Source organism: Eurosta solidaginis, chromosome 4, assembly GCF_040869045.1.
Source record: "Eurosta solidaginis isolate ZX-2024a chromosome 4, ASM4086904v1, whole genome shotgun sequence".
NCBI classification, from domain to species: Eukaryota; Metazoa; Arthropoda; class Insecta; order Diptera; family Tephritidae; genus Eurosta; species Eurosta solidaginis.
Genome location: NC_090322.1, coordinates 42,178,345 through 42,201,884, shown reverse-complemented (window position 1 = coordinate 42,201,884; position 23,540 = coordinate 42,178,345). Strand labels below are relative to the sequence as shown.

The following is a 23,540-nucleotide window of genomic DNA, read 5'->3' as shown; positions in this document are numbered from 1 at the left end:
TTTGATTTAAATGGACGTATTAGAGTTTGTAAAACGTTCTTTAAAGCAACTCTTGACATAAATGATCGCCCAATAAGAACAGTTCTCGCTAAAAAACAAGAAACTGGTGTTGTTGGAGCAGATTTAAGAGGCCACAATCCTCATCCAACTGTCTCATCTGAAATAAAAGATGGAGTCCGACAACACATCGAGAGTATACCAAAAATCTAGTCTCATTATTTACGCGCCCAAACTTCACGCCATTATATAGATGATAGTAAATCTTTGACCAATATTTGGAGGGAGCTGTATACTAATGTTTATAGACAAACCAGTTCAAAAAAATATTCAAGAAAATTTTGACTTAGTTTTTTACTCAGACAACTGCTGTGGGCAGCAGAAAAATAAGTTCATGGTGGCTTTGTACTACTATGCAATTTTTAAATTTACACAAATAAAATCAATAACTCACAAATACCTAATCACTGGTCACACCCAAAACGAAGGTGATAGTGTTCATTCAGTAATTGAAAAACAAATAAAAAGGGCTCTGAAAAGTGGCCCTATATACATTCCTGGACAATACGCACAGCTGATCCGATCTGCAAAGAAAAACGGAACACCCTATCATGTAAACGAACTAAGCCATGACGATTTTTATAATATAAAAGCGTTAAATGAACAATTACAAATTAGCTTGGGATCACTTAAAATTGCAGAAGTTAAAATACTCATGATCGATCAGAATAACCTAAGTAAACTATTCATCAGAACATCATACGAAGATATTGAATTTCAGGAAATAAGTATTGCAAAGAGAAGCCTCGGTATAACTTCAAACATTCCAATCTTAAATCCACTTTACAAGCGAAAACTTCATCTTAAAGATAGCAAAAAATAAGATCTTCTATCACTCCTACATGCTAATCACATTAAGAAGTTTTATGCTGACTTTTATGAAAATCTATAGTGGTTCTAATATATAAAATATTATTTATTAAATATCACAACTAATAATCTAAAATAAGATACCAGTTTGTTCTTAGTATTACACCTGTTTATAACATGTTTAAAACCTATTTATTCAATGTATATTCAATACACTAATATGTATACCATACACTATGAGTTATGCACTTCTAGAAGTTACTTCAAATATAAATATGTTTCAAAAAATATTATAGTGTTTTTATTTTACTGTGCCTTACAATATTTTTTGTGAATATAAAAATAAAGTTAAAGTGACACAACTAAAAATAATTTAGATTTTATAACCAAATCAAAAACGACACAACTCATCAAAAGCATAATTAAAACATTTTCTGGAAAAATTGTTTATAAAATTATGCTAAATATTCCACTAAAGGTGACAATAAACGCAAAGCAACTCGAATTTAAAAAGTCTGATAACTTTAAAAACAAAACAAATTATGTATCAAATTGAAACCGTCTCTAAATCAAAATTGTTGTTTTTCTACTTATGTCACTTCTGAAGCGGGGGTGCGATTTATTTAAATTTTCTCAAAAGTTATAGAAGAAATTCATTTCTATACCGCAATTTCACTTCGCGACGCTTTTCTTTTATTGTTCTTTATCAATTTTCGCACACCGATATTTTAATACGTTTTCTATTGCTCAACCAATTGCAATTTTTCATTTTCCAATTAAACAATTACTTCGCGTGAAGGTCTCGGTCTCACTTCTGACCTGTAAGGATGGCTGTTAGATGACGACTATTTATTCATTTTCATTCAAATTAACATATCAGATAGAAATTCATTTTAAACACATTAGTACATTAAAAGATAAAAGAGAGCAATCAGTAATATATAGACAACAAATCCATTCTATGCAGAGATGCATTTATATAGAGTTACCACTGTGATGCCAGATTTGACTATGACCTTACAATTGAAAATTATCAAGTGTACTTTTGAAATGCAAACAATATGTTTTCAGTTTGTAACGAGGAATTCAAGCGAGGCATATACGGTTACGCATGCAAAAATAATTAAAATAAATTTTGGTGAAATAATTCATTTCTTTAAAAAATATTATTTTAAAAAAATAACTATAAAATATAAATTTGATAACTAATTCAATTTAAAAGAAATGAATGTAAAATAAAGAAGGGAAAAAATAAAACCTTAAATTACATTCTATTTTTAATTAGCAAATCCTACATAATTGGGGGCACGTCTAAATGGATGTTTTTAAATATTTGTCCAAAAAACGATATGCGTAAATCTGTTACGGTCAAGAAAAGAGCCGTATGAAAATACTTTTTATTTGATAATGTGAGATGTATCTTCAGAAAAGAGGTGCTGAAAATTCCGAAAACCTCAGAAAAGGGTGTTCCAAATTGAGACAAAAAAAAAAGAAGAAAATGTGTGAAAAACGTTCATATGCACAAAAAAAGTAAACGAACATATGCATGCGCGTATGTGATAAAAGAAAATAATTTGTTATAACTATTTCGCATCGTTTATAGCATATGATAATAATTGTAGAATGTGTTATTTGTATGTGCGTTTGCGATAAACAATACATGGTATAAGAAAGAAGTTCGTTATAACTATTTTGTATCATCAGTTAAAAGCACGTAATGAATTCTAGCATACGATATTTGTGAAAAGAATTCGATATTTACCAAAAGCATGGCGAATTTAGTGAAATATTCGCCTTGAAAGAGTGTTAAATAAATTCTGAGAAAGTTAATGCGATAAAATATTGCTAAATAAATGAGAGCCATTATTTTACATATAAATACGAATGCTTTGAAAAAGAAGAGGGAGCAGGTGCAATAGAATAAGAATATTGCGCACGAGACAAAATATTGTAGTGAAACAAAAATTTGGAAAACGAAACGGCGAATTTAAATAAAAGAAATTAGTCATTGGAGAGTTTTGTGAAAAGGCGAATTGACAGTGAAACATATTTCAAAAAGTAAATAGAAAAGAATTGAAATATTTTATGACAGAATAAATAAAGATGAAAAACAAGTGAAATCAAAAACATAAATAAGTAACTACGAAGCAAAACGAAGCAATCATGTATGCATGAATAAGCAATTTAAAATGAGGAATCAAAAATTGTCCGAATCGGGAAGAAAATTGAGACAACAATCAACTGTCTGGTGAAAATTTGGAAGCAGCCTATTTGAAGATATTTATGATTCTTTGATTTTAATACATATTAGTTATTTTTGCATGAAATACTTGTATGTCTCAGTAGTGTAGTTTTGCATGAAATAGCTTTGAATGAAATAGTTTTGCATTTTATAATTTGTGTGTGATAAAAACCGAATTATTTTGGGTTTACAAATATATATATATATACATCTATATATATAATTTTTTTTTGTGTATTAAATTGCGTGATTATTAGATACTAAATATGGATGCACAATCTATTCGTTCAATGTCAGTAGTGGAATTGAGAGATAAATTGAGAGAATTTAATTTAGATACAGTGGGGCGGAAGCAAACTCTTTGTAACCGTTTAATGGAACATGTTGGGGTAGGTGATGTTGTAAGTGATGATGAGTCGTCAAACTCACATTTTGTTGAATCAATTGCAGATAGGCAATTGAGTAGGAATTCTAGAAAAGTGAATTTTACATAGCGAGATATTCAGGATAGTTTAAATTTGTTCTCTGGAGGCGATCACTATGATGTTAACCATTGGGTTCGGGAGTTTGAAGATATTGCCGATACAGTGGGTTGGGATGATTTGCAAAAATTTGTGTATGCAAATCAATTGTTGCGGGGTGCAGCCAAGTTATTTGTGAGAGGTTTAGTGTCTGTAAGAGGTTGGACGACACTTAAAGAAAAATTAATTGATGGATTTGGGAATCATTTAACTGTGGCAGAAGTTCATAAAATAATGAGGCAGAGGCAAAAACGACCAAAAGATAGTCTTAGTGAGTATCTGTATGCCTTGATTGAGATAGGTAGTCCAATACAGGTAGATGAAGCTAGTGTGATAGAATATTTTATTGATGGAATACCCGATTCTCGGTTAAACAAAGCAGTTTTATATGACGCTACCCATTTAAGAGTATTAAAAGAAAAGATTCGGGTTTATGAGAAAATTCGGGGATCTTATTTGTCGTCAAACAAAAATAATCCATCGAATAGTCTTAAAATGTTAGAAGATAAATCAAAAGAGGGGAAAAGAATGTGTTTCAAGTGTGGTTCTGAATCTCATTTAGCGAAGGGTTGTAGTGAAATGGGAATAATTTGTTTCAAGTGTAAACAAAAGGGACATTTCGCAAAAGATTGTAAAGGAAATCAGACAATAAAGTCAGCGAGAAGTAAACAGGTGAATACTCTTGAGAAAACAGTCTTGAAAGGAAATAGGAAAAGTAATATGATTTTCACGGATATCGACATAGGGGGTAATATTTTTAATGCATTGGTTGATACTGGAAGTGAGCTTTCTATTATTCGATTTGATACCTTAATAACGATTGGGAATATTGAATTAGATAACGAGATAGTTCAGTTAAGTGGCATTGGGGAAGGTAGAATAACAACAGTTGGTTCTTTTGATACGGATGTGAAGCTCGATGATATTATTGTGAAAGTAACTTTCTACGTTGTGAGGGAGAAAAATACGGTATTTTCAGTAATATTAGGCAGTAGTCTTTTTGAGAAAATTTACATGATTATCGGACAATCAGGTGTAACGTTTAAAAAGAAGGGGTTATTAGAATCATTACAAGGGAAAAAGTCAGTTAATAATTTTGATAACTCTGAACAAAATGATCTTTTCCAAGAATTTTCTACATTGTTGTGCAATAATAATATTGAGTGTGAAGTTCCCAAAATAGATCTAATTTATCTTCCAAAGCCAACTGCATTGATAATAGAAAATTTAATTGATGATTTCAAGCCAAACAAATATATCTCCAATTGAGATGAAAATTGTTGTAAAGGATGATATTCCTGTATATCAATCTCCGCGTAGGGTGTCTTTTGGTGATAGGAAATATATTGATGAGCAAATCGATGTCTGGTTAAAAGATGGGATAATTGTTCCGAGCACATCTGAGTATGCAGCTCCAGTAGTTCTAGTCCCTAAGAAAGATGGAACTAAACGTCTGTGTTGTGATTATAGGAAAATAAATGAAAGGATAGTGCGGGACAATTTTCCTATGGCACTGATAGACGAAGTTCTAGAGCAGTTGCAAGGTGCAAATATTTTTACTACATTGGATTTAGCTAATGGTTTTTTCCATGTGCCTATAGAACCGAATTCACGTAAGTATACGGCTTTTGTTACACACTGTGGGCAATTCGAATTTTGTTATGTGCCATTTGGGATTTCTAACTCTCCTGCAGTGTTTTGCCGATACATTCAGGCAGTATTTCGCGATTTATTAAAAGATGGTACAGTAATAATTTATATGGATGATATCGTGATTCCAGCCAAGGATATCGATGAAGGAATTAATAAATATAAAAGGGTCTTAGATGGTGCTATGAAATATGGATTAAAGATTAAGTGGGCAAAGTATCAGTTTATCCCAGAACAAATTTCATTTTTAGGTTATATAATCAAGGATGGTAAGATTTTACCTTCCGAATGTAAAACAAAAGCAATACGTGACTTTCCAGTTCCAAAGAATAGGAAAGAGTTGCAACGATTTTTGGGTCTAACGTCTTATTTTAGACGGTTTATTAACAAATACGCAGAAATAGCAAAACCTCTGTCAGATTTGCTTAGAAAGGATTTGAAATTTGTAATGAGCGATGATCAGATTTTAGCTATTAAGGAGTTGAAACATGGGATGGTGGTAGCTCCTGCTCTTAAATTATATAATCCAAATGCTATAACGGAAATACATACTTGCTTCGAAATATTGATACGGTGCAGTACTGATGCAAAAAGACTCAGAGGATCAAAATTTTCATCCTGTTGAATATTTAAGTCGCAAAACTACGTCATGCGAGGAGAAATATTGCTCATACGAGTTAGAAGTTTTAGCTAGCGAGTGTATCTTGAAGATATTCGGTTTAAGATAGTCACTGACTGCAATGCTTTCGCTGTGACTATGAATAAAGTTGACATGCCAGACAGGGTTGTGCGGTGGTCAATGTACTTACAACAGTTTGATTATTCGGTTGAACATAGAAGTGGAACTCAGATGAAACATGTGGATGCCCTCAGTCGTGTGTATTGTCTGTTATTAGTCGAAGATTCATTAAAGTTAGACTTGAACTGGCTCAGAGTAGGGATGAATGGATTAGAGTAGTGAAGAAAGTACTTAAAAAGGATGTTTACAACGATTATTTTGAGAATAATGGAATTTTGTATAAGGACATGAATAAAGAGCTTTTAGTAGTTCCAGAAGATATGGAGGATGAAATTATAAAAATTGCGCATAGACAGGGTCATGTAGGGACTAAAACAACACAGGAGCTGTTGCAAAATAGGTACTATATTCCAAAATTAAACAAAAAGGTGGGTAGAATAGTGAAAAGTTGTATTGAATGTATCATGATGGACGCGAAAGCTGGGAAGAAAGAAGGCTTGTTAACGCCAATTGACAAAGCTTCAGAACCTTTAGGGACATACCATATAGATCACGTTGGTCCTTTGTCAGAAACTCGGAAGAAATATAATTACGTTCTTGTTGTTGTGGATAGTTTTTCTAAATTTGTATGGTTTTACCCTACAAAATCGACAGGTGCCAACGAAGTGGTAGAACGGTTGCGAAAACAATCAATAAATTTTGGTAGCCCAAGACGTATTATTACAGACAGGGGTTGAGCATTTACTAGTCAACAGTTTCAAGCATATTGTGTCAGTGAAAATATACAGCATTTAATGATAACAACTGGTGTTCCCCGTGGCAATGGGCAAGTTGAACGCATGCACAAGATAGTCATTCCAATGGTTAGTAAATTTTGTTTGGAAAATCCAACTCAACGGCATCGTCATGTAGATGAGGTTCAACGCTTAATTAATAATACTCCTCCGCGTAGTACAAAAGTAACGCCTTTTAAAATACTAACGGGATTAGACATGCGCACAGCTGAAAACCAAGACTTACGAGAGTTATTAGAGAACCTGGAATTAGATGAATTAAATGAAGAAAGAGAACGCGTTAGGTCTGAGGCTAAAGAAAACATCAGCAAAATTCAGGAAGAAAACCGTAAAACTTTCAATCGTAATTGTAGGATAGCTAATAAATACAAAATAGGAGATTTAGTAGCTATAAAAAAGACACAATTTGGTGTATGTACTAAACTTAGGGCTCGTTTTCGTGGGTCATATAAAGTCACAGGTGTTCTAAATCATGATAAGTATAATGTGCAGAAAGTAGGAGAGCATGAGGGACCTTACAAAACAACTTCAGTGGCAGAGTTCATGAAACCATGGGAACCTATCATTAGGGGCGAATGACTGTCAGGATAGCCGAATGTAGGATTATATCATTCGGTAGGATATTTATGTTTTAATTCAATTATTTTGTGTAGCTACTTGTTGTATGAAACACTTTATAACTTCAAATCTATTTAATTGAAAATTATCAAGTGTGCTTTTGAAATGCAAACAATATTTTTTCAGTTTGTAACGAGCAAAAATAATTAAAATAATTTTTGGTGATATAATTCATTTCTTTAAGAAAATATTATTTTAAAAAATAACTATAAAATATAAAATTGTTAACTAATTCAATTAAAAAAAAATGAATGTGAAATAAAGAAGGGAAAAAATTAAACCTTAAATTACATTCTATTTTTAATTAACAAATCCTACATAAATCCTAGAGAGAAGTGGTATGCCTTTTGAGAAAGACTTACCGCACGAGAATGACGAAATTGCATGCCTTGACATATGCCAACAAATTTCGGCGAATGAAAGAATCATTTAAGACCGAATGAGAAGATGATCCCTCTTCCGAAATTGACGGAGCTTCATGTCACTACCCGACTATGATCATCACGAAACAAAACGCATTTTTCCTTCCGTTGTTTGGTCGAAAAAAAAACACCTTCTAAATGATCTCTTTCTGGTTATCAATCGGATAAGCTAGGAAGCGAGCACTTTCAGATATAACACTGACTGGCAAATACTATTACGTAGATCCTTCTATGAGAGGCTGATTAATGTGTATATAAAAGGCCAACACTGATGAAAAACAGTTCTCCAAAGCACAACATGCGTACACTAGAGGCCTTGGAATATAAAGATTGCGCCTTAGAAGTCTTCTTATACATTCCCAGGGCCAAACAGGCGATCAGGGAGAGTCTTCAGTACATTGAAGTACATCCAGTCTTAAACAGATGGATCGGCTACATGCTTATTTAAGGGCTGTATAAGACCAAAAAATCGTAGGGCAGGGGTGCGTCGAAACGTGCAGCCGTCGTGGTTGTTTTCAAAACTCTTGAAATACTAATAAGTATTAATAGCCTGCATACCCGTTCTTATTTTGTGAGGTGGGTTTCATTATATGAGGCTGTCCACCAAATAAGGGCTCTATAGTATAGGATAGACTTTAAAATTGATGTAAATACCCAATGAAAGAAAGAGAGCGATAGACCCCACACGCTCTCTGCACTATCGCCTTCACGTTAAACTTCCACGACATCCTACTGTCCAGAATTATTCCTAGATTTTTTGTACAAGGTTTCTCCTACAAGGTCACCCCTGCAAGCCTCTGTCTTCTCCGTATTGGCGATCAACCCCACATTACATGGACAGGTCTTTATATCTTTTTAAAGTAGGAAGACCTTACTTACCTCTCTCTATTCAAACTTGTCATTCTTGAAATACGGTAAAAAAATGTGCTTCCCTCTCTAGGAAACCGCCACTTACGACTCTCCCTAACAAATATTTGCCTTTGCAATCAGATAAATCAAGTATTAATTCGCAATCTACGAAGCAATGGAAGGGATATTCATATGACAGTTTCTTAAATAGGGCATTTTCTCATTTGTACTAGCGTTTTTTCGGGCTTAAAGGACATAGGTATAAAAACCCAATTTAAAATTGTATAACAAATTTATTATATTAATTGTACTTTATGTTTTTAATATTTGCTCTCTTGTTGCTCTCGTATTTCTGCTACTATACTGTTTAACTCTTCTGATTTTCTCACGATCAATTGCTTTACGGACCCTCTCGAGAGCTTTTAGAACTGTACTTCCTAATTGTACTACTTTTGTCTCAATTTCTTAATTTGATTCACTGCTATTTTGATTTTCTGATGCTGAGGGGGTTGTGGTGGTGGCTGCTTTATTCTCTGGAGTTTGTCCTGCAGGAGTTACGATTTGCTCCAGAAGGGCTTAGCGGAGTACCATACATTTCAGGCACCAAAGGTGGCGGAGTATATGCTCCTGGCATTCCTGGAAACATAGGTGGTGGTGGTCCATAGGGTCCCTGAGGTGCTGGAAAGATTGGAGGTGCTCCTGGTATTCCTGGAAATATAGGTGGTGGCCCATAGGGTGCCTGGGGTGCTGAAAACATTGGAGGTGCTCTTGGCATTCCTGGAAACATATGCAGGTAGTGGTCCATAGGATCCCTGAGGTGCTGGAAACATTGGAGGTGGCCCAAAGGGTCCGGGCATATACGGATTTCCTCCTACATATCTACCTGGATATCCACCCGGCATCCGTGGCATTGCGCCAGGAGGTCCAAATGATTGTACTTTCGTGCTAATGAGGAATGCTGTCATGAAATTTATATGAAACATTTTTATTAAAAAAAAAATAAAAAATAAATTAAGGCGCGATAACCTCCGAAGAGATCTAAGGTCGAGCTTCTCTTCCAATTTGCGTCGTGCTCCTCTTGATTTTCCCTACAAATTGGCCGGACGGGACCTACATGTTTTATGCCGACTCCGAACGGCATCTGCTAGGCAGATGAGTTTTCACTGAGAGCTTTTCATGGCAGAATTACACCCGGAGCGCTTGCCAAACACTGCCAAGGGGCGACCCCGCTTAGAAAAATTTTCTCCTAATTGAAAAACCTTATTTCTAAAATTTTGATGTTGCTTTGCCCAGGGTGCGAACCCAGGGCATACGGTGTGATAGGCGGAGCACGCTACCATCACACCACGGTGGCCGCGGAGCAAGCTAAACCATGGGGAGCCCTTCAAAAGCGCATTAAGTAATAAAACAATAAATATTCAAATAATACACAAATGAAGCTTAGTGGAATAAATGCTGCTACATTTATCGTATCAGCCGTAAAAGGTCGTTTTTGCATTAATCTTCTATATATGGGGTATTCCATCCCATTTCGACCAATTTTGAACCCGACCCCTTTAGAATTGACTGAAAGTTTTTCTTCTTTTTCTAGCTTACGAAAGACGTTTTTCAGAATTTTTTCATCCAACTCAAAAAAAGTTATGAATTTAAAAAAAAAAAACACCGTTTTTGTTTTCAAAATGCTATAACTTTTTCAAAAATTGACCGTTTGGGATCTTTTTTTTTAAATAATTTGTTTTTAAATGTAATTTTCGGAAAAAATACAAAAAAAATTGTAAAGTTTTTTTTTTGTAATGTTTCAGTTTTTCGAGATTCTTCCAATTTCGCCTCTTTTTTTTTCTCATAAAAAACTTCAATCAATTCTGCAATCATCCCCACTAATCCCGGAGTGGGCCGATATTTTTTTTTTTTTAATTAATTGAAAAAAAAACTTTAAAAATTTGTTTGTGTTTTTTCCGAAAAGTACATTTAAAAACAAATTTAAAAAAAAAAGATCCCAAACGGTCAATTTTTGAAAAAGGTTTAGCATTTTTAAAAGAAAAACGGTGTCCAACTCAAAATAAGTTATGAATTTAAAAAAACAAACGGTGTTTTTTCAAAGTGCTATAACTTTTTCAAAAATTGACCGTTTGGGATCTTTTTTTTTTTTTTTAATTTGTTTTTAAATGTACTTTTCGGAAAAAGTACATACAAATTTATGTATGCTTGTTTAATGGTGTGTTCAGTTTATACTTATATTTAAGAATTCATGAGCTTAACACCGGCTTATAATAATTGAATTTCAATTATTATGTTTTTTTCTAAGAGAAACTGAAAAGAAAGAAACATTTACTGGCATATTGCGATGGTGGAAAAATTTCAATCAATTCTGCAATCATCCCCATTAAACCCGGAGTGGGCCGATATTTTTTTTTTTTTATTTAATTGAAAAAAAAACTTTAAAAATTTGTATGTATACTTATATTTAAGAATTCATGAGTTTAACACCGGCTTATAATAATTGAATTTCAATTATTATGTTTTTTTCTAAGAGAAACTGAAAAGAAAGAAACATTTACTGGCATATTGCGATGGTCCATTTCGAAAACCGCCAACGTAATCATCATCAGGCAATTTTGTAATGTTATCAAAGGTTTCACCGGGATTCGAACCGTGAATCACATGGTGAAACTGCAGTAGCCTTTTCGATGTGTAGGGACGCTTTTATAAATATTTTAAAGTCTAAATAGCTTGTTTTTAATTTGCTATATACATGTATATTTTGTTAAATTCGTCGTAATATTTTTTGTATTGGCAGTACGTAAGAACTGTATCTTCATAGACTGAATAAATAAATAAATAAATAAATAGAATTTGTTCGAGACCAAACGGAAGAACCCCGATGGCTTGAAGATTTAATGTGGTTTTACTAAATCGTTCCCGAAATGGTCGGGCTGGTGTTTTTTACCGGAACGTACCGGATCTTCATCCGGCAAAAGACCATCAACATCGATAACACTTCCCAAGACATTCATGGAGTGTCCCTGTCACTACAACAACGACACAAACGTGCGCAACCGTTTCTTTCTGCAGCTCGCACTTCCTACACTTGCTGTTACTGAAGAGGGCTAACTTATAAGCATGTGACGGCAGAAGACAGTGTCCATCAATTATGCCCATCGTGAGCCCTAAATCTTCTCTCTTCAGCGATATGAGCACTTTTGTAAGGCTTTGCACCTGTTCGCCTTTTCGTGACCTTCTATCCCTTTATGACTGGAAACTCAGTATAGATGTATGACCCGGCCTGAGCGAACTCTTTCCAATGCTTCTTTGCATTCCAGAACACTTTTTGGTGAAAAACTGTGTGAGATTATTGCGTTAAATGCCGCCTGACTAGAAATATATATATCGATGCGACTGCAGCTTAAACGCTTTCTACAGAATTTCCGCTGATTTCTTCTTGGCTATATGTCCTGACTGAAAGACGCTACAGTAATTTGGCAGCATGTAGGATCTAATTATTTCTGGATCGACACAGTAAAAAGCAGACTCGACCCCTTCCTATAACTTGGAACCATTCGTGTATAAGTGTATAGTACGTTCTGCCATTTCCGCACACCGGCACCAACCATCCAGCTCAATTGTGGCCTCAAGAACTCTTTCGAAGCTCAGGCACGAGACCATATATTCTGTTTGCCCGATATTAGACGGCGCCATACTTCTATGGCCATACGGCCAGCACTCAAGCTGCCATGAGGCCTTAAACTTTCTTGCAGTGGCTAACGCGATGTTTTTTGTTCTGCAGGCGGGATGTGTGGAATGGCTCCCGTTGTGCGAATCATTGATAATCTATATACCCAATGCGACTTTGGGTGATAGTTGTCACGTGCATTTGACTGGTCTTCCGTCGAGCTGCCTAAGCAATTGATTGATCACCACGCACCACGCATAGATCCTATTGCGACGGCAGCTTAACATGGAGCTGATCCAATTTTTTATGGCCGGATGAACTTCAATCTATTTACTTTTTCTACCAAATATTTTAAAGAGAATTCGTTTTGGTTGGATGAACCTCAATACGAGTTAACCAATCCTGAGCTTTTAATTCGTCCGGTAAACTACAAGGGCTTGTCCAATTGGTTATGTTTATGAATAAACTTCTATCTGATTCATTAAATTCAAGTTAACACGTAATCCAGCGGGTTATGAGGACCGTGCTTATTGAATGCTTTGAGCCTTCCCGTTACCGGAACTCCCGGAAGTATTAATGGCTTTACAACAATAGGGGGCACTGCTTTAGCGGACGATTTTTTCAACATATTTAGTTGTGGACAGCTCGGACAGATGGTTGCACGACCAAGATGAACGACTTAATATCTTATTTGAATAAGAAGGATGAGAAAGGCGGGACTCAGTCGCAAGCCAAGTAAGATAAAAACGCATGAAGCGATGCGTTGGGCTAAGGAAGCGTGAGTAGTGGAGAGTCAATTAGCTCCATGTTGAAAAAGCATACAAATCTTTGGACATTTGAACGAACAACCTAAGTCAAGGTAAGTAAATTTCCCAGTTTTTTAATAACAAAGAAACTTTTTTGGGACGGTCATTTCTGTCTAATCGCCGGCATAATATAATGGCTATTCACGGATATATGAAATCTGTAAAAGCATCTAAGCTCAATATTTGTCACAAATGCATTTTCTAAAACAACTTAAGTAACACAAGATAGAAAAGGTAAAAAATATTCGAAATAAGTTTCTAACTACAGCTGGGTAAAGGAATTTAAGTAAATTCAGGTTGCTCACTTTTTTGTTTAATTCACTTTTGGAAAAGCAACCTCATTTTTCTGATTTGATCGATGGTAATATCTAAACCCATGCTACGTGACTTCTCTACAAATTGTTCACGCGTTTTTGTCGAATTATTTGTACAAAGTAAAATACGTCTGCCCAACCATTTGAGTCGTTCCACAGTATCCACAGCTCCTTCGATTACATTGTTACCGAGCCAAATAACACCTAAGAAAAGGGAAGTATAATGAGAAGAAAAAAATTATGATCTGAGAAATAAATGAAGTGAAGGTAATTTTACATTTGGATGTTTCTCTGTAAAATTCTCAAATGAAATTAAGATAACCCGAGCCACTTGACCTCAAACAGTGATGAAAAGACTTTTACTTTTGACTCTAATTTTTGCCACCAACCTCGTTGGAAGACACAACCAAAGTCCGGCGAAGTTATGATTGCAAGACATGCGTAATGTGTTGATTCTCTCTTCCTAGGCTAGGTTAGTTGGAGAGGAGTGAATGGGAGCTACCCACGATTCCACTCAGCAACCAGTACCATTAAGGTACTAGCCCTACCATCTCGGGAACGATTGGGTATGACCACATGAAACCTTCTAGGCCACCCGCCCTCCCAAGCTCTAGATCCATGAGGAACTTGGTGTCACCAGAGCTTCTGTTGTTAAAGAACAGGATTCGCCACGGGTAGTTGAGGTTGACATTTGGCTTGGAAAAGCTATATATTATGCTGGCAACCTCTTGAAAGGGGTTCGCCACACAACCACTTGAAACAATTTGGTATTTTAGTCACCTCTTACGACAGGCATACTTGCCACGGGTATATTCCAAGCCCCTAATCCGCTGGATCATCTACTGTCTGTCGGTGTCGTCGTAGGTTTACCTCGGGAACATAACACACAACAAGTATATACCCCTCTGTTCGCTGAACTTGACCATTTAGGAGGGATACGCCCAATTCCGTTATGAAGAGATTGCTTCACCAAAATACTAGTTATTGAAATTATACTCCGAAATACTCAAAGAATGCCCAATATGTGGAGATTACCCAACGTTATAAATGCGACACCGGAACTCGTGAAAGAAAATCTACAAAGTTTTTCTACTTACGACACCTTTTACAAAGAAACTGTTCGTACTAAATACTGACTTTTCTCTAATTTTCACTTACCATCACAATCACTGATAACTGTATCGAAACTATCCAACCGATGGCGCACATCCTCCTTGGACAGCCCAATCAAATTTGTACAAGTTCCTTTATACATATTTCGCATTAAATTGCAGTACGAACTTTTGTTTATGTTACCTGGAATTTTTAATGTTTAAATAATCTTCAAAGTGTTGGTTTTTGCTATTGCAATCGCCTTCCAAGTCTCAAAACACTATGAATAGAGAATTATTGATGTTGGGAAATATATTTATACATAGTTATATATATGCAGTATTGGCTTGACCTTTTTACCCCTTTTTATTACGATGTTTGATAACGGCATTGGATTAGAAAATAAAAAGAGTTTTCTTTTTTCTGTACTAAACGTAGGCAGGTCTCGATTCAGGGTGGGGTAGTCGTTTAGAATCAACAATGCATTCTAGCTATGTTCCTAGAGAAAACAATGCTATTCGGTGGGAGGCGATAAATTTCCCGCCTACTCTTGGTATTGATGATCCCATACCAAACTGAATCAAGTCAGCTAACACATACCATGAGAGTTTCTTAGAAGATAGTGAGACAACAGTCCTCCCTGCAAGCGAATTTCACTAGGTTGTGTCTGTTTGCGATTGATACGGTAGTGATGCTGGCCCAATAAAGGACAACACAACGACAACCCGTAAATCCTAAACTTGAACCTACCATCTCTTAAAAGTATTTTGAAACTATATTGCAACTAGGGCTGTGAACTGCATCCGGATTTTTCAACTATCCGGATAAACCGGATATTCGAATAACCGGATAGCTAAGCAAAAAATCCGGCTATGCGGATTCGTAAATGGAAAATCCGGATATCCGATGTTCGGATAATGGAATATAAATGTTGAATATCTGCATATCAGAATTGAACTAAGCAAACATCGAAAAATTATTCACAAAATATGTTTTAGATTATTAAATTAACGCCCCTTCAACAGCTTCTGAAAGGGCATTTTCAAGTGCTGGAAATGTAGTTCATCCCACACGAAATTGTTTGAGTCGGGAAATGATATCGGTACTTGTTTTCTTACACCAGAACAAGAAGAAAATGGTTTAACATCGTATTACATATTACTGAGTACGAGCCTTTTTTGTATTCACTGTTAACTGATTTAAATGCTCCACGAATTTATTGTTATTAATGTTAAATAAACATATATGGTACATCAATTTGTTGCTTTCACTGGACATCCAAAAATACGGTTATTAACCGGATCTTCATAAATCCAGATATCCGGATAGTTTCACAAACGAATATTAACCGGATACCCGTTCCGTCCGGATTTTATCCGTGTCAACGGATATCCGGATATTCGAATATGCGGATATTCCCAAAGTAAGGCAAAAGTAGGCTTTATTCAAAACATAGGGCTATAAGAACATTTTATTCTGTTTCCACTTGCAAATGAATGTTCGGAATTGGGTTTCCTGCTGATCTTAATTTATCCATTATTGGTGTGATATAAGAAATAAAAACGTTTCATTTGGATTATGCTCTACGGAGGTTCAGAACGTTAATATGAGTCATATTGTTCAAGCTTAATGAAACAAAGACCGATTACAGTTAACCGGAGTAAGGATCTAAAGGATCAGGCAGCTGTTCAGGTATTAAAACACATTCTGTTGTATAAAATGAAATAAGACTCCCATTCTACTTCCGCTACGTAGTTTTTTCTTAAAAGCTGGGCTGACCACTAGTCCAGAAAAACTACGCTACCTTTCTAGCTTTTCAATAAAGTACCTACACTAGACCCTCCGACGATACAAACGTGTTTGCTGGCCAATTGCACGCCAATGACAGTAGTAATACAGCTTACCGTTTTCCAAAGTCCTTAACCCTCTTTAAAGATCGAAGCTCTCTTCACATGTTGTTATCGCAAAAAAACAAGCTCCCGTTGTCTGCTTTACGCACAGCCGCATCCAGCAACTGATTACATAGAAAAGGTAAACTTTAATGCGATATTAGAAATCAAGTCTAGTAACTCGCACTCAGCTGCAGTCTGTTTCATAGAATCGACAAAAATGGCAATATGCCCTGGGATTCAAGGGGTTGTGTAGCGTAATATATAGCTTTTCCAACCCAATTGTCAACCTCACCTTCGAGCGGCGAATCCCGTTTCACTAACAGACGAGGCTCTGACTACCCCAAGCTCCTCATGGAACTTGGGGGTGGGGAGGGAGGGATGGCCTGAAAGTTTAATTTGGCCATATAAATCGTTCCCGAGATGGTCGGGCTAGCACCTTAATGGTGCTGTGTTACCGGAGCGTACCGGATCTGTGTCCGGCAAAGGATCATCACATCGATAACACTTCCCAAAGCCTTCGGGGAGTAACCTTATCGCTACAACAACAATATGCCCTAGCCATAAATATTGTAACGAATTTGCTGCAAATTCCTCTTATTTGCCCTTTTGCTAGGTTCGTATCACTAAACTGTTGAATAAATAACTCCAATATTGAATAATGGAAAAATGGCCTTTATTAAAATACTTCACAATAACACTCAAACTGTGCAACGAATAGCTTAATAACCAAACTGATAGCTCAAATGAAACTCCACTATTCAAAATAATACTGCTATTGCTCGCTAGATATCGTCGTAGTCGTAACTGCTTGACAACTCAAATCAAACTGAATTACTTCTTACTCGCCTGCCCCGCTTTTATAGTTTACGCTGCATACTTCTAGGCTCTTCGATTTCCAGAACTTACTAGTTAGTTTCGGCTACAAAATCGCCAGCCACAACTACGTGCACAAATTATTGCTCTCTCTTGTAACAACTCAGATAAGATATATGCATGTGTTTGTACATTTGCGTTCCGCTGCCCGTATACGTACATATGTGTAGACGCAATTATTTATTCGCTTATGTAGATACATAATGATTGAATTATTGATGTGAATTTTTGTAGTTTACAGTGTCTCGCGCATACATAGGCGTATAAGTAAATGCATCCGTGTGTGACATCTTTCGGCTGCCTTATATATGTGTATACATGATTTGATTATTGACGTAAATACTGCTTATCGTGGCCTTAGCATCGCCTTAGTGATGGTATAACTTAGCGATGCTAATATCCGTGACACTGCCCTCCACCTAAGTCTGATCGTCCCGGTCAGACAAATCTCTCGATCTAAACGTTGCCAGCCTTTCCAAATGGACCACTTTCATTTTGGTTCGTGGTTTACCGATGGTTTGTATGCGGTCCACTACATCGTTGATCCGTTTTACAACTTTGTATGGGCCTTCCCAATTACACTGCAATTTCGGGGACAAACCTTTTTTTCGTTGCGGGTTGTATAACAGCACCAAATCTCCTTCCTGAAAACCTTCTGAATTAATTGCTTTATCATATCTGGCTTTCATCTTGTCACTCATAATCTTTGTTCGTTGCCTTATCAGATCATGTATTTCTCTTAGCTCTTCTTTCAAATCACTAGTGGATTTCCTGACATTTCTCTCCGCATTGGCATCTATCCCAAACTTCAAATCAGCTGGCAGTCTAAGGTCATTGCCAAAAATTACTTTTGCAGGGGTTTGGCCCGTTGTCTCATGCACTGCTGATCGGTAAGCCATCAAGAATAATGGTATGCGGGTATCCCATTCTTTATGGTACTTGTCGACTACTTTCCTTAAGTGCTCCTCCAAGTTTCTATTGAATCGTTCTACCATACCATCGGATTGAGGATGCAATGCAGTTGTCCGTGTTTTTCAAATGCCCTATGACTTACACATTTCCTGGAACACAGTTGATTCGAAATTCCTGCCTTGGTCAGAATGTAACTCCATTGGAACACCATACCTTGCAACCCAATTGTTTATAAACACTTCTGCTACCGTTTCCGCTTCTTGATTTGGGATTGGGTATACCTCTGGCCATTTGCTGAAATAATCCATAACTACCAGTACATATTTGTTTCCGCCGTTTCTAGTAGGAAATGGACCGGCGACATCCATAGCGATCCTTTCAAATAGCGCACCTGAGTTATATTGTTTCATCTGGCCATGACTTCGTGTTCTGGGCCCTTTCGCTCTGCTGCAAACCTCGCAGTTCGCAATCCACTCAGTGACCGACTGACGGCAGCCAACCCAATAGAATCTCTGTTTAATCTTCTCGAGCGTCTTCGTGATTCCAAGATGACCTCCGCTTGGACCATTATGCAGCTCGCTGAGCATATCAGGAATCCTCTTTCTGGGAACAACTATCAGTTTATTCTTGTATTTACCATCCTCACTCTCCCATACTCGATGAAGGCAACCGGATATCAATTCTAAACTGTTCCACTGTGCTCAATATGACTTTGCAATGTTACTCTCTGCTGACATCTCTTCTCTGTTTGGTCTTTCATTTCGTTCGAGCCCTTGCATAACACGTGACAGATCTGCATCTTCTAGCTGGCACTTTCTTAGCTGTTGCTTGTCCCATTCATCTGTACATGTTATAGTGATTAGCCGGACATCTATAATGTATTCTTTAGCCTCGGCTTTTGAACAGTGCTTGCATTCCAAACTACATGGTCTTCGTGACATTGCATCGGCATTTCCATGGGTACTACCTTTTCGATGCTCAATGGAATAGTCATAGCTTTGTAGTCGCTCGATCCACCGTGCCAATTGTCCTTCCGGATTACGGAACTGCAGTAGCCATTTTAAAGCTGCGTGATCTGTCCTGACACGGAATCGCTGGCCGTAGAGGTATTTGTGAAAATGTTTAATGCACTCTACCAATGCCAACAGCTCTCTCCGCGTAACGCAGTAGTTCCTCTCTGGTTTTCCAATCGAACGGCTGTAATATGCAACTACCTCCTCCTGTCCATCGACCAGTTGTGATAAAACGCCTCCTATAGCATATCCACTCGCATCTGTATCTAGAATAAATGTTGCTCCTGGAATCGGATATGCTAACATTGGGGCAGTGCACAAACGCTCCTTCAATGTTTGGAAAGCCACTTCTTGCTCCTTCTTCCATTCAAAAGCTTTATTTTTTCTTGTAAGCGCTTTTCCGCGTGCAGAATATGAAATAATACAAACATAAAAGGAGTTCGGTTGATTTTAAAATTATTAATATCTCGTCGTCTCAACACAACTTACGTCTTGCTAAGAGCATTCTCTGAACATTTTTAGAGTAAGAACGCTTAAAGTGTTGATATTATAATTACACTTAGGAGCTTCTATTAAATTCAAATATCAGTAAAAAATTTCAGATAAGATATTTGGCAATGAAAAGAGGATAAATTCTTGCGAATATGGCAAGAAAATTTCCAAAAATAGACACAAGCATTTTATCACCTAATTCGATAGAAACAACACCTAAAAGTAGTTTGTTTAAAGACTAGCAAATTCAAGGTACGGTCTCGGATTTAGCACCCCTTTGTTTAGAAGCTAGCACGTCATGTGTTGTTGAAATGAGGCCGACATTTTTTCTACTCCAACTGAATTGGTAAAACGAAGTAAAACACCAGGTAGAAATATTAACAAGGAGTGCAAAAAATCTATAATTACCTGCATGACTGACATAAATGTACGCGTACTGGGGGAATGTAGAATGAAATGTATAACAAAAATTAGCGTCGAACAACAAACCCGCCTTTTAAGAGGTTATTATTGTATAGGCGACTATAGCTCACGTCGGCAAATGTTGTCAAACTTAATTGAAGTTCAACATAAAAAAACATCAAGCCTTGCAAATCCTAATAAACGGGAGTACGTTTATATTTATCATTTTGAAACTAACGGCGAAAAAAACAAAAGTTTTCAAAAAATTCTTTCTTCAATTGTATTTTCACCATACAGAACAGATAATCAAAACTGTTTGTAAATACAAATTACAATAGGAATACGGTGGAGTCATTCCCGATGACCGCGTGTCCCAATCAACAAACTAATAATTGAAAAGCATAATGAAGTTTTGAAATTCATAAACAGTATTCCAAAATATGAAAGCCATTACAGACGACGTTATACTACCAACCTCTATTTTCAACGAGGCCTTAATTTGGCATCACTTTATAGATTATATATAGAAAAGATTTCTAATCCGGTATCAGAAACTAAATTTCAGGAGATATTTAAAGCTCTAGATATTAAATTTAAAAAGCTCCAGCTTGAATTATGCACTCAATGATAGATAGATAGAGATATTAGAAGAAAAAATTAAAAACACAGAGAATATAGAGGAAAACGCTGAGATTAAATTATAATTACCAAAGCACCACGATGCTGTTGATTTCGCCTACGCTTGTAAGAAAAGGGACAAAGAACTTTTCCTTCAAGATAAGTCTCTGAAAATGTTTTCTTTTGACCTTCAGCAGTGTTTGACAAGGCCATATTTGAAATCTTCTATTCTTTTTTATAAACGACCTATGTTGACTTTCAATTTAAATATTTATGATGGTGCAACCAATAAGGCTAACTGCTATATTTGGCATGAAACTATTGCGAAGCGTGGAGCCAATGATATCGGCTCGTGCATTTATAAATGTCTTACCCAATAATATAAAGCATGTCATTTTGTACAGCGATTGCTGCACTGGTCAGAACCGTAATTCATTTATTTGTGATATGTTCGGAAAGGTATTGGCAGATCATCCTACAATTGAAATGATTGATCACAAATTTCTTGTTGTTGGTCATACTCACCTAGAGTGTGATAGAGTTCACGCACAAATAGAAAAGAAAGAAAGAAAAGATTAAACTGTTTTCTGTTTCTATTCAGCATCCCCATGACTGGTCTAATTTAGTTGCTGCTACAAACAAAAAGTATATTACTCAGGACATGAAACAGGAGGATTTCTGCAATTTTCGTGCATTGATGAAAGACAAATATTCCTGGAGAAGCAATAACACCAATGGTTTGTATTTTATACTATTTTATACTTATATTTGTTGAATCATTATTCGTATTTTTAGGTGAAACGTTTGAGTGGAAGCTGGTAAGGTGGCTGTGGTATGCAAAAAAGGAACCTGGACTGATACGGTACAAATATTATCTTGACATGGACGATTCATTCAAGGAGTTGAACATAAGTGCACGACGCAAAAGAAATCAAAACACCGAGCTCTCAAAATGTCATACACGTGCTCTTCCGATTTCTGTAAACAAAAAGCGCGATTTACTTGACATTTTGCCATTGATCAAACCAGAGCTGCATAATTTTTTCCAAATTTTTAAAGTGGAAGGACAACACGAAGTTGAAATAGATTCAGATTTGGATGAAATTGAAGAAAATAGCCTATAGTTGAATCAATGGAAATTGAAACAATTATCATTGTATTATTATATGCATGTATATTTCAAGATTATTGGATTAAATCATTTTATTTTCTTTCCTATTATGTTATACTAGCTTATGCCCATGGGTTTTACCCCACGTTTCTATAAAAATATTCAGGCTACGCGTAACTGGCCATGGGTAAAACATGAGTTGGTAAGATTGACTTCTGCTTCAGCTAATGACTGTTGTTGTATGATATATTCATATTTGTAACAGGATTCCCCTCGCGTAGGTGAGGTTGAAATTTGAGTTGCATCAATCCTTTGATTCGCAGCTAATGATCGTCCTTGAGCTTAATTGAGGTGGATAGGAAATTTGAGGCATTTAAAATTGAAAAGACAAATCTATCCGTATCAATGGAATCCTTGATTTTAAACTTTTTTGTTTTCCAAATTTTCCGATAAAATGAATTACTTCAATGACATTCGTACAAGTTTTGTGATGAAAAGCCTTGTCCTACTACATAAGCTTGGATAATCGAAATAACAAAGCATAAATATTATGATATTATGGGCCCTTTTTTAAGGATCAATCGATGACAAAAAATTTCTGATGGCTCAAAAGAGTAAATAAACTCAATCGGATATGCACAGCTTTGGACTCTTCCACGACTGTGTTAATCGATGATAAGTTATAGTGATATTAACATCGTAATTTTAAGGTGTCTAAGATGCCTTTTCTCAAAGCCATTTATAGTTTGTAAAGATAGATTCATTATTTGGAAGAACCATTAGCTACTAAAGCTTCAGGTGATGTCATAATTTCTCAAAAACTTGCAGGAAAAGAAATCAAATCTGTTAGTAAAGAAAGAGGAATTTTGCCATAATTAATTTCAAGAAGTTGTTTAGTAAAGCTGTTGCTGAAGTATTTCCACCAAATTGCCCTCTCATATTTCTAAAGAGAGGAAATTTTTGTACGTAAATTCGTCTATAGACCAAAAAGCACGCATTCACTACAACTGCGGCTGTTCCTGCAAGTAACAGGAAAGCACCACCCTTGGGATGGTCATTACACCTTAATTTCTTAAGGTTTTGGTCTAAAACTTGCGGCGACTGTTTATGAGTCATGATGCACACATCGTACACCCTCACTTTGGCCTGACCGTTTACTTATGTTGCACATCGGTGTATCAGATGTTTGCAGACAGTGGTCATTTAAATGCGGAGTTGGTCATTTAAATTTCTAGGGTTTCTGGAAAAAAGAGTATTTACGGAATAGCGTTTTGTCGGTCTCACAGACCAACGCGCGAGTATAGGAAGGTTAAGGCAGCCATAGTTCTGCAAGTCCCATTTTTCTTGTTTTTTTTTTCAATTCCACATATTACTGGTGCTGTTAGGACCTAACATCATATAGCTCCTTACCAATTTTCATTATTCCATTTGTATGGAAGGTGCCACGCCCCCTTCTCCCCACCCCACGTTTTCTTGGGGGTGTTATGGATTGAGCTCATATAACTCCTTACTGAATTTCGATGTTGTAACATGAATACCTTCAGAGTTACGTAGTACCAAATATTCATTTTCATGGGAGGTCCCACGCCCCTTTTGTATATCGAAATTATTTTTATCCTATGACCATCCCTGGAAGGTTTGAA

General features: G+C 36.2%; 1 pseudogene; it reads left to right on the top strand.

The window, feature by feature from the left end:
• Positions 1–16,213: 16,213 nt before the first annotated feature.
• LOC137248487 (uncharacterized) lies at positions 16,214–21,910 on the top strand (annotated as a pseudogene).
• The last annotated feature ends 1,630 nt before the right edge of the window (positions 21,911–23,540 follow it).